Raw genomic sequence first — 18,466 nt, 5'->3', positions numbered from 1 at the left:
CTGTAAATACCAGATGGATTCTGCTAACGCTAATTTAATCGCAGCCAATTTACGACAAGGGAAGCTTCAAAGGCTTGGCAACCTTTGTAATGCAACCCCCAGCCTCTCCTGCTATCAGGAGCAGGCCCCCTTCCTGTCTCCCCTCCCTTTCGGCGGGACGACAGGCGGGAAAAATTAGCCAGCCCAAGAGGTGTGCCACCTCTGCCAACTCCAGCCCTCAGGTGGGGGAGGCGAGGTGAAGCCCACTTGACAGTACTCGCCATCTTGCAGATGGCAAGCACTCCCCAATCAGGACTAGGGATTGTGCTCACTCCCCCATGTGGGGTGAGCACACCAAGGGTGTAGTCACCCTAAGGTCAGTAGCGCATTGGCTACTGACCTCAAGACCCCTAAATCGCCCCCTAAAGACAGTATTTAGGGGGCAGCCCTGAACCAAGAACTCAGATCCAGACATGAAACAAGAAAGAAGATAAGAAGAAGGACTGAGCAGAGCTAACAAGAGGACAACGCCCACTGACTTGGCCCCAGCCCTACCTGCCTGTCTCTCCCTCGAACCTGCTCCTGCGAAATCTAAGTGTGTCCTGCAGCCAGCAACCTCAAGAAACCCAGAGGACCTGCCTGCCTTCACTTCTAAAGACTGCATCTCCCGTGAACACTGGATTTGCAGCTTCTGGCACCAGCCAGAGACCGCAAATCCAGCCCACTCTGCACCGAACCCGGCCCGAGCTAGAGTGGAAAAACACCGCAAGGAGGTCACCCTGGTGATCCTGACCCGAGATCCGGTGACCCCTGACCTGCCTAAAGCCTCCAGCCGACGACTGCAGCCTAAATCCTGAAGGCCCCCCCCTAACCACGACCAGGAGCTGGTAAAAAGATCTGACCCCAAAAGGCACCCCTGCACCCGACTCCCCACGGCCTTGTGTGCCCAAACCAACGGTGCCTAAACGACCCTTAACTTCCCAAATTACCTCTCCAAGTGGTGGTCGCACCCAGAAGTCCTCCATCTCCCTGCCTGCAGTGCTTTTGCAAACTGGAGGTTCTCCATAGAAAACAACAGGGCGCCCGATGTCAAAACGGCACTCTGCACCCGGCTGCCCCAGTGCCGCTGAGGGTGCACCTTTTGTGCTACTTTGTTTCCCCATTTTCCCTGACCTTAACCCTAGGAGCTTTGCTCCCACAACCCAGTGGCCTGCTTGCCAGCAACCGGAGACCCCCTATCCTCCTTAGGATAACATTGGGCCTCAACACCATGCACCCGGCCGCCCTAGTGCAGCTGAGGGTGCAACAACGGTGCATAACTGACCCTGGGGGACCCCTGAGTCTAATCCCAGAACCTTAACTCCCACAGTCGATTACTTACCTGTGAAACGTTAACCTGTTTTCCCTCCATGGGATAGAATTGACACTTTTTCTCCAAAATGTTTCTAAGTTTAGAGTTTTGAAATCTAAAAATATTCTTTAAAAATCGCACAAATAACCAAAACATGTTTACTTACCTGTTTGCAGGAAATGTCCCAGTGCTGAATCTAGGTATCCAGCACTGAGTTAGAAAACTAATGTGAAAAGTAACTTACCTGCAATTTACTGGAAAAGTCTATTCATTTCAATGTACTGCTCCAAAAAGTTTCTAAGCGTGGAGTTTTGAAATCTTAAAATAATCTTTAAAATTCATGCGAATAACCAAAACGTAATTACTTGCCTGTTTCCAGGAAATGTCCCAGTGCTGAATCTAGGTATCCAGCACTGAGTTAGAAAAGTAACGCAAAGAATAACTTACCTATAATTTGCTGAAAAAGCCTATTCAGTTCAAAGTACTGTATTTGCTAAGTGTTGCAACCTACTGCACCCCATGTAAATCAAACAAAGTACAATTTCTATTGCATTTTCAAACTCTTCTATATTCAGTAAATTATTACTGAAAAGTATTTAATGCTTACCTGTGCCAGGCTTGCTTGGTTCTAAAAATAAAACAACAGTATATATTTTTATACAAACACAATTGGCCTAGAGTTCAGTTCTTGAGTGTGTGAAGTCATTTGCTGACTGAGTGTGTACATCAAATGCTTAACACTGTCCTCTGATACTGCCTTACTGCTCGACCAAGCTACCACTATTAGAGAGTAAGGTTCTATCTAACTTTAACTCCTGCCTACCTCTGGGGACACTTGGACTCTATACACGCTATACCTTATGTTGGTGTAGTATATATAGAGGCAGTTTCTTACAGTAAGAAAAAAAAGTATATTTGCATTTCTAATACCCATCCTTCAGCAGCACACTTGCAAGTCCCATACATGACAATAACCCGATTCAGACCTCAATAGAAGTCAATGGCAGAAATACATTCTCACGATCATTTTTTTTTAAATTTCCCACTTTTCTCTTCTAAAATGTTGGCATGTATGCCTAAGGAATCCAACCAGAGGCCCTTGCTATTAGTCCTGAACAAACCGTGCTTTCATGGAATAACATGATGATAAACCCGCTTTGGCAGGATGCCAATTACAGCGAGCAGCACGACCCTTGAACACACCCATCTGACGACAAGCCTGTACGTAGTTCGTGCGTAGTTTGTACTTTTATTTATTTTTCTATTTAGGGAAGGCGCAAGGGACAACAGTACAGAAAGGTGTATGGTAATTTTTTTAGCCGATATCATGTTTGTGGAAATGCCAGCATTGTCTGAGAGGCCACCAGCACGCGGTCTCAGGGCGCCTGCGCAGTTTGTCTTCTGGGGTCTAGTAAGATGGAGTCGGGGTGAGTGATGTCATCTGCTGCTGTCACTGAAGGAGGTGGAATTGCATAGGAGGGATGCAATGTAATGGGGTTCCGGAAGTAAGTAGACACATGATTGGATCTAGTACTTGTCAAGCTACTGTGTGCGTGTTTTGTGTGACAGTGTTTGCACAGAGTATGTCAGTCAGAGCGAGAGTGGAACACAGTTTTTTCTGAGCATTTTGTTGTGTTCTGCTATTTGTTTATATAACAGTATATTGAACATTGCATAGCTGCTCATACAGTTCAAACAAAACATCAGCTCCTATAAGTAGTTTTGCAAATTAGTTCGGCACTCAAACAAGAGAGGTACGTTTAGTCACAGTAGTCCCACCATACATATCTTATGGCATTTTCCTGGGCAGCTGAGAGTTGTGTACACTGATTTCTCAGCCGCCGCACATATGTTCATCAGCCATGCCCACTCAACCATCGTTGGGGGTCCTGGTGCAACCAAGTGTCGAGCAACGTCGCGTTTCACCACCAACAGGCTACTATTGGTGGACACCCACTAAGTCGACATCTGACTCTTCGATGCCCAAAATCTCATCCTTAGGATTTGGAATTAGTGTATAACCCACTATGCCACCAAGTGCATTGTGTATCGTGGTCCAGTATGCAGCAATAACGGGACAGCTCCATGCATGTGAAAAGACCCTGTGCCCTCGGGCAATAGTTATCTTTCTTCTGGCTCCTATATAAAAGATTGTTCGATCATAGTGCATGTGGTGGAAGAATGTACATTGGATCACTGACAGACATTATTGAAAGCAAGTTTGGTCTGAGTTGGCTACCAATTGTTCACGTTCTCAGAAGATTGTCCGTCCAATCCCTGGGATAAGTATTTGTTATTTTGCGAGTTCAGTTTGTCACGCCTAGCGCAAACAAAAGTTGAGTTGCTGATCATTTATTTTTCTTTCTGAATTTCCCAGTCTGGGAAATGGTATCTGTATGAAAGTGGATCATAACGAAAGGTGGTTGTGAGACCTCACCATGTAATAATGTCACAATCTTTTATCAGGTCCTGTTAGGTTCTTCAACAGAAGCCCTTAGCTCAGTCCTCAGTAGGAGTGGCACAGAGCAGTCACAGAGCAGTCGGGCTTATTCAAAGGAACAAGTGCAAAGCATTGAGAAGTACCAAAGCAGTTAATAAGTAAGAGACACAACATATTAAAATCTGACACCAATTTATAAAGAAAGTTTTTTTTTTAATCCTAATGTAGACACCAAAATAACTATTGAGAAGAACCAGAGATGTGATTTTTCAAAGATAAATAAAATATTTTAACTTTAAGATCTTGGATACAATAAATAGTTCCAAGTGATTAGTAGACAAGGGGCTAAAACGCCTCTTCCAGTCTTCTTGGACTAGCCACAGTGGGCTGAGGCCAGTCACAGGGATGACTCCAGTCTAGGTGGACAGTTTAGCTATTGTATTCAGCAGTCTTAGGGTCCTCAGTGTCTTTCATCTCCTTAAAGCAGTCCAGGCAAGAAGTGGTCCTGATTCTTGGGATGAAGGATGCTGACATCCTGAAGAAGCTGAAGGGATGCTAAGGAGGTGCAGTAAATTTTCCTGAGGTCCATGAACTTAAGGGGTCATCTTCAGCCTCAGGACTCAATGTCCAAATTGCATCAGGGTAGTCCAGTGCAGCTCCAGTTTCCGCTGGTCATCTGGTTTCCGGTTACAACAGTTGTCCACAGATGAGTGCAGAAAGACCAGTGTTTACTTCAACGATGGCCATGGATCCAAAAGACTTGGGGGACACCTCAGGCATGTCATGACTCGGGCTCCCAGCAGGCACTTCGGCATTCAACAACAGGCAGGGGATCCTGGGCAGTTGGCCTCTCACAAGTGCAGGCTTCCTTCTGCTTTGGTGTCCCTGGTGCTGAACAGGGGGCTAGCCACATATCCCTTTGAGTCACTTCTTCTGTCCTGGCACAAGTGGATTATTTTTCCACAAGTGGGCATAGTAGTCACAGTCCTCTTTGCCAGCCCTTGAGTTTAGCAGGTACAGCGCCCTTCCTTGGGTCCGTGCCTCTTTGCTGGCTCAAGGGGCAGCAGGGCAGCCCTTCTTCTGTCTTCTTGCCAGTCCTGTAGTGATCTGAGGACTATGGATCTGGGGTGCCACTTTTATGCGATCTTCTCATTTGTGGGATAGGAGGACTCACTAACCAATCAAGCAATAACTTCCAGGAGGCTACCCTTCCCACTTTACTTCTCTTACTGGGGGATTTGGTCCTCAAGCTCCTCTCTACCCTAAATCAAGATGGTGCAAGACTTCTTCCCTTAGAAGGAGCGCTGAGGACACATCTGGGCCGTACCCAGCCTACTGAGCCACTCCTCCTGGAAACCTTGTTCTGCAACTGGTTTTCCCCTATTGAAGGAAATGCCAGCTTGTCTGCCTACAAGAAGGAGTGGGCAGTTGAAGGTCTAATTGCCATTTATGTCACTAAGGCAGCAACCTCTTTGAAAATGGGCAAATTAAGGCCACTGCCCAGAAGTCATTCTGGTGGAGGAGGTCACACCGTCTCCCTTTAGCATTTCTCTTCGTTCACAGTCCCTGGAAGCGCTTCACACTTCCTAGCAGAGGAGCAGCATGGTGTCTCAGGTGACAACTGCTTCAGGTAAACAGGAAAGGCCACCAAAGGTTTGGGCAACAATGTGGCGACTACCTAAAGGCACCTTTCTTTTAAATGTTACCTTAAATCTGATCTCAGCAATGAGTCAGGTTGAAGGTAACCGATAATTTGATACCTTAGATTAATATCGTTGGTGGTGCCAAATGGAAGTTAACGCTTATTGCAGTAGCTAGTGGAACTCCATGGTAGCCAATTGGACTACCAACCTTGCTACAGCTAAAAAGGCAATTTTGCATTTTCATTGTCAGAGCAGGTTAAGTACAAGACAAAAATGCCTTTCATCCTATTATTAATCACCCTGCCTGGTGGGCTACCGAGGCGCGTTCCCTAATAGTGGCTTACTAATATTTAAAAAGAAGGTTTGGACCTGGCTAAAAGGTTTATTTTTTCCATTTTGACTATGCAGGTTTAAAGTTGCACGTCTAGGCTGCTGTGGCAGGTCTAGAGTAACGTTTTCACCTTTACTCTGAAGCGGTGTCACAATTAAGTGGTACCGTCCATTAGTGACATTTAACTTACAAGCCCTAGCTATCTCTTGTACCATATACTAGAAGGCTATAGGTAAGTGAGGTAGTAGCCAATCATACACATACTTATGGACCAGGACAGAAGGGCCCAGTGCACTACAGTCGAAAAACAAGCAACAGCAGTCCACAAACGTTTGGGGTAGTGGATGATCATATAAAAAGAGTCCTTACCTACAGCATCTTTTTCTTATTTCTGGGTAACCCATATCCCAAGAGTTGGGCAGGGGGTGGCATATTTCCCATGAAATGCCACTGGTGGAATGGGGTTGCTGCAGCGACCAGCCAGTCAGCTTGGGAAATGTAATGCAACCTCTCTTGAGAAACTTGAACAACCTTTGTTCAGGCAAGTCCAACCCCAGAGCAGGCGTTGCAGTTGTTTCTTGGCTTTGTGAGCCTGTGAGAGATCAGTGTCAGTGCTGTTGCAACAGGCAGTTTTACACACGTGCAAGGACCACTGTGAAGATGAGGCATATTTGTGAGGGACCTTCAGATAGGGGATTCCATCCCACAGCAGTCACAAGTTATGAAAGCATTTTTTGATCACTGTAAATGAAATTAACTTTTTGTTTATGAGTATGCTATTTGGTATGGCATTGTGATGGACCCAAAGAGGTACAACACATTCATTGAAGAGATGTTCGACCACAAGACCAATGGCCAATGAGCAAGGCCTCTGTTATCTGATCATTAACGCAGAGCTGTTTGAAATGCATCCAATCTGGAAATTGTCTCAGATACTTTGCCACAAGAATTATTTTCCTAGACACTGGTTCAATCAGAACAGAAGTTTATCTGGTTGTCACCCACGATTTTAAGGGTCCTGCAGTGCAGAAGGAACCACGTAGGTACTGAAAAGAATTAGTGACTGGACCTATCCTTGCCTAATGTCTGAAGTGATGGTTCTCAATAGGATGGATGCCAGATTGCTATGGTTCATGTGGTTGGTCAACAAGGGTGTAAACCACGTCAGGAGAGTTCTGATGATGATGCTCAGGATGTATGATAGAATATCGACTGCAAAATATTGTTTTGCCCTCTGCAGTTTGTCTGTCCTTGAGGGGGGTCCACGGTGGCTGGTCCTTGGATTCTGGTGTGACTTAAATTACTGGTGCTTGTGGGTGTGGGGGGCACCGCATGTTGGCTGACTTTGAAACCCAGGAATAGCTGGAGGAGTCTTAAATAGAAGACATGAGATATCAGGAGGCTGAGCCATGTGCATCGTACTGCACACAACATCAGTTCACAGACATAGATGGTGTTCTTATTACATCCATAATGGTTTCAGCAGCTTGTAGCCAAACCAAATATCCGTAATGTGGAGAACTGTTCCAGAAGGATGAGTTTCCAACACAAGAGGAGTTCAGGGATGATAGAGATAAATGCATTGTAGGTATTGAGTTACTTTAGAATCAGATCGAACAAGGCTACAATATTTGTGGTGTTCCATGCCCAATCTAAGCATGCGCTGCTGGGCATGGCTATTAACATCTGGGGGTCACCAAGAGTGATTCATGCTCTTTTTAAAGACGCCATTTAGGGTCTGGAGGTAGAAGTTACCCATTTTACACTTTGTTTCTCTACAACTACTCCATATTGTATTGATCTACAACTGCTCCATATTGTATTGATCTACAGCTGCTCCATATTGTATCGATCTGCAGCTGTTCCATATTGTATCGATCTACAGTTGCGGAATATTGTATCGACCGAAAGCTGCTCCATATTGTTTCGATCTACAGCTGCTCCATATTGTATCGATCTACAGCTGCTTCATATTGTTTCGATCTACAGCTGCTCCATATTGTATCGATCTTCAGCTGCTCCATAATGTATCGAGCTACAGCTGCTCCATAATGTATCGAGCTACAGCTGCTCCATATTGTATCGATCTACAGCTGCTCCATATTGTATCGATCTACAGCTGCTCCATATTGTATCGATCTACAGCTGCTCCATAATGTATCGATCTACAGCTGCTTCATATTGTATCGAGCTACAGCTGCATCATATTGTATTGATCTACAGCTGCTCCATATTGTATAGATCTACAGCTGCTCCATATTGTATTGAGCTACAGAAGCTCCATATTGTGTTGGGTTGCAGCTGCTCCATATTGTATTGATCTACTGTTCCATAATGTTTTTATCTACAGCTGCTCCATATTGTATTGATCTACAGCTGCTCCATGATGTATTGATCTACAGCTGCTCCATATTGTATTGATCTACAGCTGTTCCATATTGTATTGATCTACAGCTGCTCCATAACATATCGATCTACAACTGCTCTATATTGTATCGATTTACAGCTGCTCCATAATGTATCGATTTATAGCTGCTTCATCTTGTATTGATCTACAACCGCTCCATATTGTATCGATCTACAACTGCTCCATATTGTATCGTTCTACAGCTGCTCCATACTGTATTTATCTACAGCTGTTCCATATTGTATTGAGCTACAGCTGTTCCATATTGTATTGAGCTACAGCTGCTCCATATTATATTGAGCTACAGCTGCTCCATATTGTATTGAGCTACAGCTGCTCCATATTATATTGAGCTACAGCTGCTCCATATTGTATTGATCTAATGCTCCATAATGTTTTTGTCGACAGCTGCTCCATATTGTATCGTTCTACAGCTGCTCCATACTGTATTTATCTACAGCTGTTCCATATTGTATTGAGCTACAGCTGCTCCATATTGCATTGATCTTCTGCTCCATAATGTTTTTGTTGACAGCTGCTCCATGTTGTATTGATCTACAGCTGCTCCATGTTGTGTCGATCTACAGCTGCTCCATATTGTATTGATCTACAGCTGCTCCATATTGTATCGATCTACAGCTGCTCCGTATTGTATCGAGCTACATCTGCTCCTTTTTGTATCGAGCTACAGCTGCTCCATATGGTATTGATCTACTGCTCCATAATGTTTTTGTCCACAGCTGCTCCATATTGTATTGATCTACAGCTGCTCCATGTTGTATCGATCTACAGCTTCTCCATATTGTATTGATCGACAGCTGCTCCATATTGTATCGATCTACAGCTGCTCCATGATGTATTGATTTACAGCTGCTCCATATTGTATTTTATCTACAGCTGTTCCATATTGAATTGATCTACAACTGCTCCATATTGTATCGATCTACAGCTGCTCCATAACGTATTGATCTACACGTGTATGATGATCATAAAAGGAAGCTACATTTTTGTATTTGTAATTCAGTGACCCCTGTTTATTTGGGTGTAATGTTGATGATTAATTTATTTCTGAGGTCAATTTTATTGTTGTATTTGTGTTTATGTTCCAGAGTTTTTGGTTACTTCAATTTTTCCAATCACATGCTGAATGGCACAGGGGACTGCCCACTCGGTGGCATATCTTGTGAACCACATAGAGCAAAGCAGCGATGCCACTTTCAGTAGTTTTGTAAATAAAGTGCTTTATGACCTCTTTCACTGGCCCTTTGTTGAAAGTCTATGAGCTGAAGGAGCAGATGCTTGAATATTTTGACATGGCGCATTACCTTTCTCACTTTCTTAAAATGTGTTGTTCGTGAACAGCATCATATAGAAGGGGGAACAGGCTCTGCCCTTCTGGTTGTTAGGGCACAGATTAAAACAAGTTGAGAACACGTTTTTTCTCATCTCTTTGATTGAATGCAGGGTTTCTCATCTCTGTGTCTGATCTACCTTTTAGTTTGCTAGAACGTGGAGCGCTTACAGTGCTCTGATGCCGAACAAAGAGTGTAAGTTTATCTTTTGATGTACCCTGGATGGATCAGGGGCTTACGTAGAATTTGATATCCCTCAAGAAGCAGCAGGTGTCCTGTCGGCCCTCTGTAGAGCGTTCAGGGCCTCTGTGCGCCCTAGATAGGACAGACTGGACATCCGCCGCTTTTTGGAGGATGTCCTGCATCTTCTAAACTTTAAATAAGGCCCTTATGGCCTCATATAATAATAAAGTTTGCAGTTGCAAAGCCTCTGATTCGCAAAATCACAGGGGTTGTGACCTCAAAGTGGCTTTTTTTTATGTACTAATCCAATTTTGCGATTCAGTAACAGGCTACCAAATTGTAAAATGAGTTTAAAAAGGCATTACAAATTGCAATTTGGAAGGGGCGTGTTTAGGCGTCCAGTCTAAATAGCGATTTATCATGGTCCAGGAGACCGCTGCCAACTCTCAAACAAACTTAAAAAAATAAACTTTTCTTTTTATATGCAGCCCTGTTTCCTATATCTTTATTAAGAAATAATTGACCCATCTTACAAAAACATACAATTAAAATATGCAGCTATTAAAGCACTATAAATATTAAATGTACCTAAAAATATTTTGCTTAGAAGAGATCAAATGAAAATGCAATTGGTAGTTTACAGTACTTCCTATACTCCAATTGCCAAAAAGAAACTGACCATATATAAGTGCATTACAGTTTGAGGATATTTGGCCATCATTCCATGGGGACAATGTCAGAATTATGGGCTAATCATGCAAGTCTTAGGAAAGAAACAGAGGGGCAGATTTACAAGAAAGTGACGCATCTGTAGAGATGCGTCACTTTCCCTGCGCCACCCTGAGAAACCCTTGCGCCACCATGGATGTGCCGTATTTACAATATGGCGCACCATGGCGCAAGGATTGACAGATGCATCAGAAATTCTGACGCATCTGTTGGGGCAAAAGTCACGCATTGCTGGAGTCGTGTCGCAAACACAACACAACTCCAGCAATGCATTTTGAGGCCTATTCCCACTACACTGCGTCATACCATACGCCTTCTTCAAGTAGGCGTAAGGTTTTGACGCAGTGGCGTCCTAGAAGTGACGCAGTGAAATCTTGTATATTTCACTGCATCACTTTTACGAGGCTTTCCTGCGTGGGAATGCCCACCCTGCATACATTATACCTGATGCAGGTATAATGTCACTGCGTCACTTCTAGGACGCCACTACGTCAAAACCTTACGCCTGCTTGAAGCAGGCATAAGGAATGACGCAGTGTAGTGGGAATAGGCCTCAAAATGCATTGCTGGTGTTGCGTTGTGCAACTGGATTAGTTGTGCAGATGGGGCAGAGAAAGAAAGCAGAGTGTTTTGACTAAATGCTGTATGTAGAAAGTGTGTGTGATGTAACGAGTAAAGGACGGTGGTATCCAAGCCGTATGGCTTAAAGATGAAGGTTTATTAAGCTTGTTCAAAGTTACAGCTAACGCCCCCCAAGGAGCCGCATCATTGCTGCTCAGCCCATTCCTTCACCCGACACTCATCCAACCTCAAACACTCTCCACATTCTGATGACCTCACTCAGGGGCTGAGCAGCAGGACCTGGAGCTCTGGGGCGGGTGCATAGCAACCAAGACAAGTCACAACAGGGTGTCCCAGTTTTATTTGACACTGACAACAGAAGGCATGTCTAAGGCCCGACCTAATGACTTTATGGTCAAGTCTGCTCCTCTCTCCCCCGTTGCCCAGAGTCAATACCGGCGTTCACAACATGAGCCGGAATCAGGCTTTCCGGTGGGTACCGGAAATCCGCGGCCTAAATGCAAAAATGCAATTAAGGATGTTAAAATGAATTGTGGATACATTATCATGGGATTTCATGGAGTAATCCGAATAGATCTTACTGTGCTGGACTGCGGTGCAGAATTCATGGTTTAGACCTGTCTGGAATCACACTGCATAAAATCAAACCCCTTTTCATTGCCCCTGCAGTGGGAGCAGCCATGGAAGTCCCGGCAGATTAAAATCTTCACGTTCATTAATTCAGATAGAGATTTGTTGCTCACCCACATTACAGGGGGATTTTTATTGGTGTGACAGGTGATGTGGAGGGATGTTGTATGCAGACCCCGGTCATGGAGCATAATACTAAACCAGAGCCACTGGAATTATGCAGCAGCGGAGAACCGAATTATGTGGCAGTGTTGACTGAATTATATGGTAAGGAAAGGCAAATTATGCAGCGTAATGTGGCAAATTGTGTAATGGTATTTCTTCCTTATTTTGTCATTTTTACACAAGTTAATGCTGCCCGGGCAAAGGTTTCACATCATTAGAATCAGCTTAACTCCCAGCTACAGCAATAAGCAGCAGAAAGGGGACCAGTCAGCCTTTGTGAAGGTTGTTCCACTGCACAGCAGCACGCACCGCTGCATTTTTATTAACTTTTGATCCGTTTGAGCTAGAAACTATTTTTTTTGGTTAAAATCTGCAGATTCTGCAGCAGATGAGGGGTGATGTGGCAAATATAGCAAAAACGCAGCAGCCGCAAAATTGCCCAATTCCAGTGGCCCTGCCGAAGACGTTCCAGGGGATGGTTCATTTCTAGATGCAGCGGTTTATCAGATGAAAAACAAAGTCAAAACTAGAGTAAGGCTTTGCGAACTCCGCAGTGAGTCGGATGCTAGCCAGCTCCTACCGTGGAAGGGCCTAAAAAGGATCGCCCCTATAGCGACCTACCTGGTCAGGGACGAGAGAGGCACAGCACCCGGGCCTACTACTAAGGCCGAGGGCTGCAGACACAGCACAGATGTTTAAAGTGGCACGCAGACTCTCTTCTCTAACCCGCCATTATTTTTAACGATGGATTCAATTAAAATGCCTTTCTAGAAATTCCTTTGTGAACATTTAAAATGCCAGGAATTACTAAATTAGAGGCCCTCGGCGATCAGGCGTAAAATGTGTTTTTTTGGGGCAGATCTTGTTGGACTTTAAACCCATTACACAAATTTGTCAAATTATTTCTTTTTTAAATCTTTTGGCTCCATTTCGTCAAGTTTGTTTTATTCATTCTCGTGGATGGCTGTGAGTAGGTGCTTCCACTTTGGAAATTTACACGAGGATAGATGTTCATGGCTGGAAAGAAATGCACAAAATTAATCTGCAAATGGCTAAAGTGTAGGAAAAAAACCAATGAGCTATTTCAAAAATGTTAATATTTTCATATTATCAACATGTTATTTTTTAATTCATACAGCAACACATGCGCACTGGCATTTTTTATAGAACACAAAGTCATTTTTTTTTAAAAGTGACGTCTTTAGGAAGCAAGTTCGACTTAATAAACTTACTAAATTAACCGGGGCTTATTTACAAGCCCCTCGCGCCACTTTTGCGTCATTTTTAACATGGGAAAAGTGACGTAAGGGTGGCGCAAGGGGCTGGTAAATCTGCCCCACCATATTTAGTAAGGTTTAGAGTCTGGGGTTGCGTCACTTTCCTGGCGCAGCCCAGGCTCAAAATCCTTTTAAGCCTTTACTAAGCTACGCAACGCCACTTTGACTGGTTTAGTAAATACAAAGGAACACGAGACAGCAAGTACATTGTGCAGTCTTGCGTTACTTTGCGTCGGGAAGGCATACCATGGGTGGAGCATAGGCATTTCCATACATCCACCGATCGACTTTGACGCAGTCCTAGATTTACAAGGATGAGTGAACCTGGGATTGTACCAAAAAGCTACACAACCCTGAAGCAGGAAATATCTTTCGTTCTCCTCGTTACTTCTTTCTACAGTTTTTGCAGGAAGGTAGCCCTTCCTGCAAAAAAACAATCCTGCCTGTAATGCAGGCACCCTTGCACCATGGCGCAAAGGTGCCACGTTGGTGCTAGGCAGCACTTAATGTGACAGCTTTTGAGAGCAGGAAAGTGTGATCTTAGTAGATATGACACATCCCTGCTCTCTCCATGTCACGCAGCGCACCAGGTTGTCCTGCTGTGTTGCGTTGCGTGACATTTTGATGATTCTGGCCCAATGTCCCAGTGGTTCGACGAGGTCAAGTGCTTGACCAACCAGTCCTAGGGGTCACTCGTGCATGCTCTTCCCTGTCAGAAAAGGGGCCCTGCATTACTAGGGGCCCTCCTTGCAGGGATGATGACCGGTCCCTGCCTCCTATCCTCAGCCAGGGAGAGGTAAGGTAGAAGTGCGCTCTGGCCAGCATCAGCGGATGCCTCATTGCCCCCTTCAGAGGCCTGCTCTCGACTAACTTTTAATACCTCGAAAGCTCCATTAGTAGACTCATATTCACACACATGCCAGGCATTGGACAGATTACCTCAGTTACACAAGCCCCTATTGCCTCTTCAGCTCTTGCATGCTCCTTCTTTCCTGGAAGACATCAGTGCTTAATTTGTAAAAAACATAAGTGGCAGTGCCCTTGTCAGGAGGCCACTGCAGATTACACCATCCATTGCCCCGACAATGCTGCCAATGTCAGTACCAACACAACTCCTAACTATCACACTCCTCCAAGAGTGACAATTGAGACTATTAGAGGCCCACAAATCTATAGGAATGGGGTGGGTAGCAGGGATTAGTCATTTTCAATGTACATTGAATCAATAAGCAACTGTGATTGTGCTCATCCCTCAATTAGACAAAAATCGCCACCGTGTGGCAGACTGTCACAGGTGCAGGTGTTGACAATTAAGTGCTAATGCCAAGCACCGGAAACTACTGGCTCAAATTAAGCACTGGAGGAGATACATGGGGGTGGAGGGTGTTCGAGAAGGGGTGGGTGCGATGGAACACCATGCTCCAATATTTATTGTTAATCAGGTAACATGCCTCAGTGGACCGGCTGGTTGAGGCAACTCATCAGGTGACTGTTCCCCTGGCTGTGCTGACAGGGCCCAGGGCCGGGTGCCCATATGATCTGATAAAGGCTGCAGTAAGTCAGGCTCTCTTCTCAGACAGATCTAAGGAGTCCTTGACCTAGGCTTCATGCTTTGTGATCATTGAAGTCAGTTGATCCATCATTCAGTCAGGCCTCTGCATCCCCTAGTTCCAGGCTGTTTTTAGGCTGTGTGTGGCCTGCCTGGTGCTGCTCAGGTCTACAGTGAGGGGGTAAGAGGATGGAGGGTGCTGCTCTACTCCCACAGCTAATGTAAGACAAACAATACATTTTGAACAATTATAGTAGTGCGTGTGTGTTTGTGCATTGGTGCACACAGTTGTGTACACGTGAATATGCTTACATGTAACATGCTTACATGTAAATACGTGTCCAAATGAGTGTCTGTCCACATGTGAGTGTGCTCATACATCTTTATGCACATAAGTGTGTGTGTGTGCAGGAATTTATGTTTACCCTCATGATCACGGTGGATCTAGTCCGACTTTCATCATTCTGAGGTAAATAAAAATAAAGCCTTTGAAGCGGGTAGGAGCAAAAATCAGAGGCCAGATTCATCATTGTATTGCGTTGCCCTTACGTCACAAATAGTGTCTAAAGGGCAACTCAATACTTCAGTCGGAAGCAAGGAAGGCCACCTTGCATGTTCCTGCGTTGCTTGCTAAATCTTGAGTAATGCAAAGTTGCGGAAGTTGCAGCCTTGCGTTACTCTGCCCTGGGAAGGCGTTCCATGGGTGGACGTGGGTGTTCCCTCGCATCCACCCGTGGATTGTGGCACATTCCTAGATGTGCACAGACTGGTAAACCTGGGAATGTGTCAAAATGCTACGCCTTTGCAGCAGGGGGGGGGGGGCTCCAAAATGAGAAATATCGTTATTTTGCCTCTTTGTTTCCTCTTTTGAAGTGCGATGCATTCTGAAGCACACTTAGAAAGAGAAAACAGCCTCTAAGGATTGTTTTTGTGCAGGAAGGAATTCCTTCCTGCAAAACAAAATCCTATCTGCAATGCAAGCACTCTTGCACCTTGGCACATGGGTGCGTGCGTTGGCTCTTGGCATCACATTGTGCGCCAGAGCAGGCAGAGATCAGGAATGGACCATATATTGGTAAACGTGGTGCATTTCTGCCCACTCCCTTTCAAGTAGCGCAGCAAGTTGTCTTGCTGCGTTGCGTTGTGTGACATAATGATAAATCTGGCCCCAGTTATTCAGCGGCAAGATCCTCATAGGGTGAACGTGCGCAGTCACTAATACACGTTATGTGTTACATGTGCGAGCACATGAGTGTTTTTGTGCATGATTATCTGTGTCTGTGTGTGATACACAAGCTGGAGCAGCACCAGCAGATCGGAATCAAATGCCATGTCAAAACTATTAGTTTGTCAGTCATGAATAGCTGAATACAATTCTTCTCCAGGTATGATCTTGGTTTTGTTGGTACCTGTGTGAATGTCATATAGGCTAGTACAGAGGTGCTTAACCTTCTGACTTTTGTGGACCCTTACTTAATCATTACTGGAATCTTGGGACCCCCACTGAATCATTATCATTCAGCAACCCCCACTAAGTCGTTGGGTAGGCTTCACTGTCCCTGAGTTGTCCCAGAAAGGCTTTTGAAACCCAAAATGCATTAACACTTGTTACACAGCTTTCTTGGTGAGAAATTGGATTAAAATCACTCTGCTATCTCTGATCTCCTAGTAGAGACCTTTTTGGAATTGCCTTTGAAGGATTGTCGATATAAATAAGTTAATTCATTTGACTTTAGTTCCTATGGGGCATTATTTTCCTCCCTCCATTTTTTTCTATAGAAGTTTTACCTCCGCCATCAATGATATTATCCTGACGCGCTGCATAAACATGATTAATACCTGGAAGCTAGCTATTCCCATAGGCGGGATTGGAGGTCTCTTGCCACAGGGAGTTCCTCCCTGCGGAGGAAGCGCTGAGGCCCTGGAATGCTGCGGGAGTGCGCCGGATCCTGCTGGATGATCGGCTGCAGGAGCAGATCCCGGTGACCTGCGTCACTCCTGCCCCTGCCGTTGGAGAGCCGTCTACCATTGAAGAGGACGCTCTGATCGCAGTCTATGGGAGGTGGCGCGTAGAAGCCGGATGAGTTGTGCCGACCACTCCAGGACCGGGCCGCGGGCCTGCCCGGCACCCTACTTGCCTGCTGGAGCTGCCCAATAGGGCTGTAACCGGCCACGAGGATTGTCTCGTCAGAGGAATGGATGATTATGGGTGAGACCAGGTCTCATGCTTTTGTTTTTGATTTTGTTTTATTTCATTGTCCATTTTGCTGTCCTGCACTGAGGGCTGCGGAGGTTGCCCTCCCTACCACTGGCTCTCCCCGGAATGGAGAGCTACAGAGCGCAACCGCTGCTCGCTGATATGTGGCCTGCAAACTTTGATAGGCCCCCCTGCATATCGGACTCCACCAGTCGATCTGCAATTGCTGCTGGACCACCATGTTAGGGCTCCCAATGCCCTGGAAACCTCTCCCACAAAATGCCGTCCTTCTAAACACTTCATAGCCAAAACAAATTTTGACTTCTCCTTTCAGGTTCCGGATAGGGCAGCCATCTTGTAATGGACACAGTGATCTCCACCACGCCTTTGAATGAGCTCTATATGTCCTATAGAGACAGACTTTTCACAGCTAATGAATGCTATGTCAGAATAAACATTGCTGCTTCAATCTCTCTCTCTCTTTATCTGGAAAATCACTGATGATCTCTAGGTCTATACCCCGCCCATTCCATTAGCCCCTCACTTCTGCCTATACTCCCTACTACTCAGGCAATTATTTAGTCAGCAGATAGTTGTATCCCCCAAAGTTTCCATTGACTACTTTTACAAGTATTTTACCCCTCTAACTTTCGGTACATTTATCGATCATGGAGCAATACACATTCAGTTCTAATGATAACTTGTTAGCTCAGGTGGGCTACAATGCTTTCAAGATCATTTACACCTCAAACCTATCTAAAAATACAAAGAAGAATTTCAAACATAAAATACTGAAACAAAATTCTGAAATGCTAATCTCTGACTCCTATATCTGTCCTAAAAAAGGCACCCTAGTTAATCATCTTATCTCCTTCACAAACAGGAGAGCTATCACCTCCTTACTTCGAATTCTCTCTTCCAAGAAAACACCCCACCGTCTACACATTTCCATTGTCCCCTCACCTATCTTCCAGTCCAAAGCAAGCATCTAATTATACAATAATTGAAACATACACATACAATCATCCGACAGGAACCTAGAATGGTTCGCTAAAATATTTTTCAAGATCAAAAACACGGTGTCGAACAATTCCTCGCCTGCCCCCAGTAACTCTGCCCACCATCTTCCTACCGAATCTCCGTCACTTCCCTTTACCTCCCCCACCTTATCACCTACTTCACCTCGCAACCACTCCCTATCCTACAACAATAGAACCGACATACAGACCATCTTGTCATAGCATCGTCTCTTCCCCCTCTCCCATCATCCTCCCATCTCACAGGCCCGCTATTGTATCTCACAGGAGAAGTGAAACTAATATATAGGGTTGTGATCTAGTCAGAGATCCAGGTACAGCTGCCCCCCCCACTCGCTTAAATAACCAATAGAATATTTATTTGACCTCTTTCACTAGCAAAATCACATTCACTGACCAGCAACACCCAAATCCTACAGACGAGACATGGAGATCCTTGCCATCTGCGCCTTCAGTGCCGGGACGCCCCTTTGCTGGGGCAGCAGTGCGCTCTACAAGACACCATAACATAACATCTCTTCTACCTACCATCATTCCCAGTTCCTAAAACTCTGGCCCTCACCCCATCCTTTCCCCCTTCCCCCACCTCGCTTGTCTACTTCCAGGTCCCTCCT

The sequence above is a fragment of the Triturus cristatus genome, chromosome 8 (genome assembly GCF_964204655.1).
Source record: "Triturus cristatus chromosome 8, aTriCri1.1, whole genome shotgun sequence".
NCBI lineage: Eukaryota > Metazoa > Chordata > Amphibia > Caudata > Salamandridae > Triturus > Triturus cristatus.
This window is presented reverse-complemented; position numbering follows the sequence as displayed.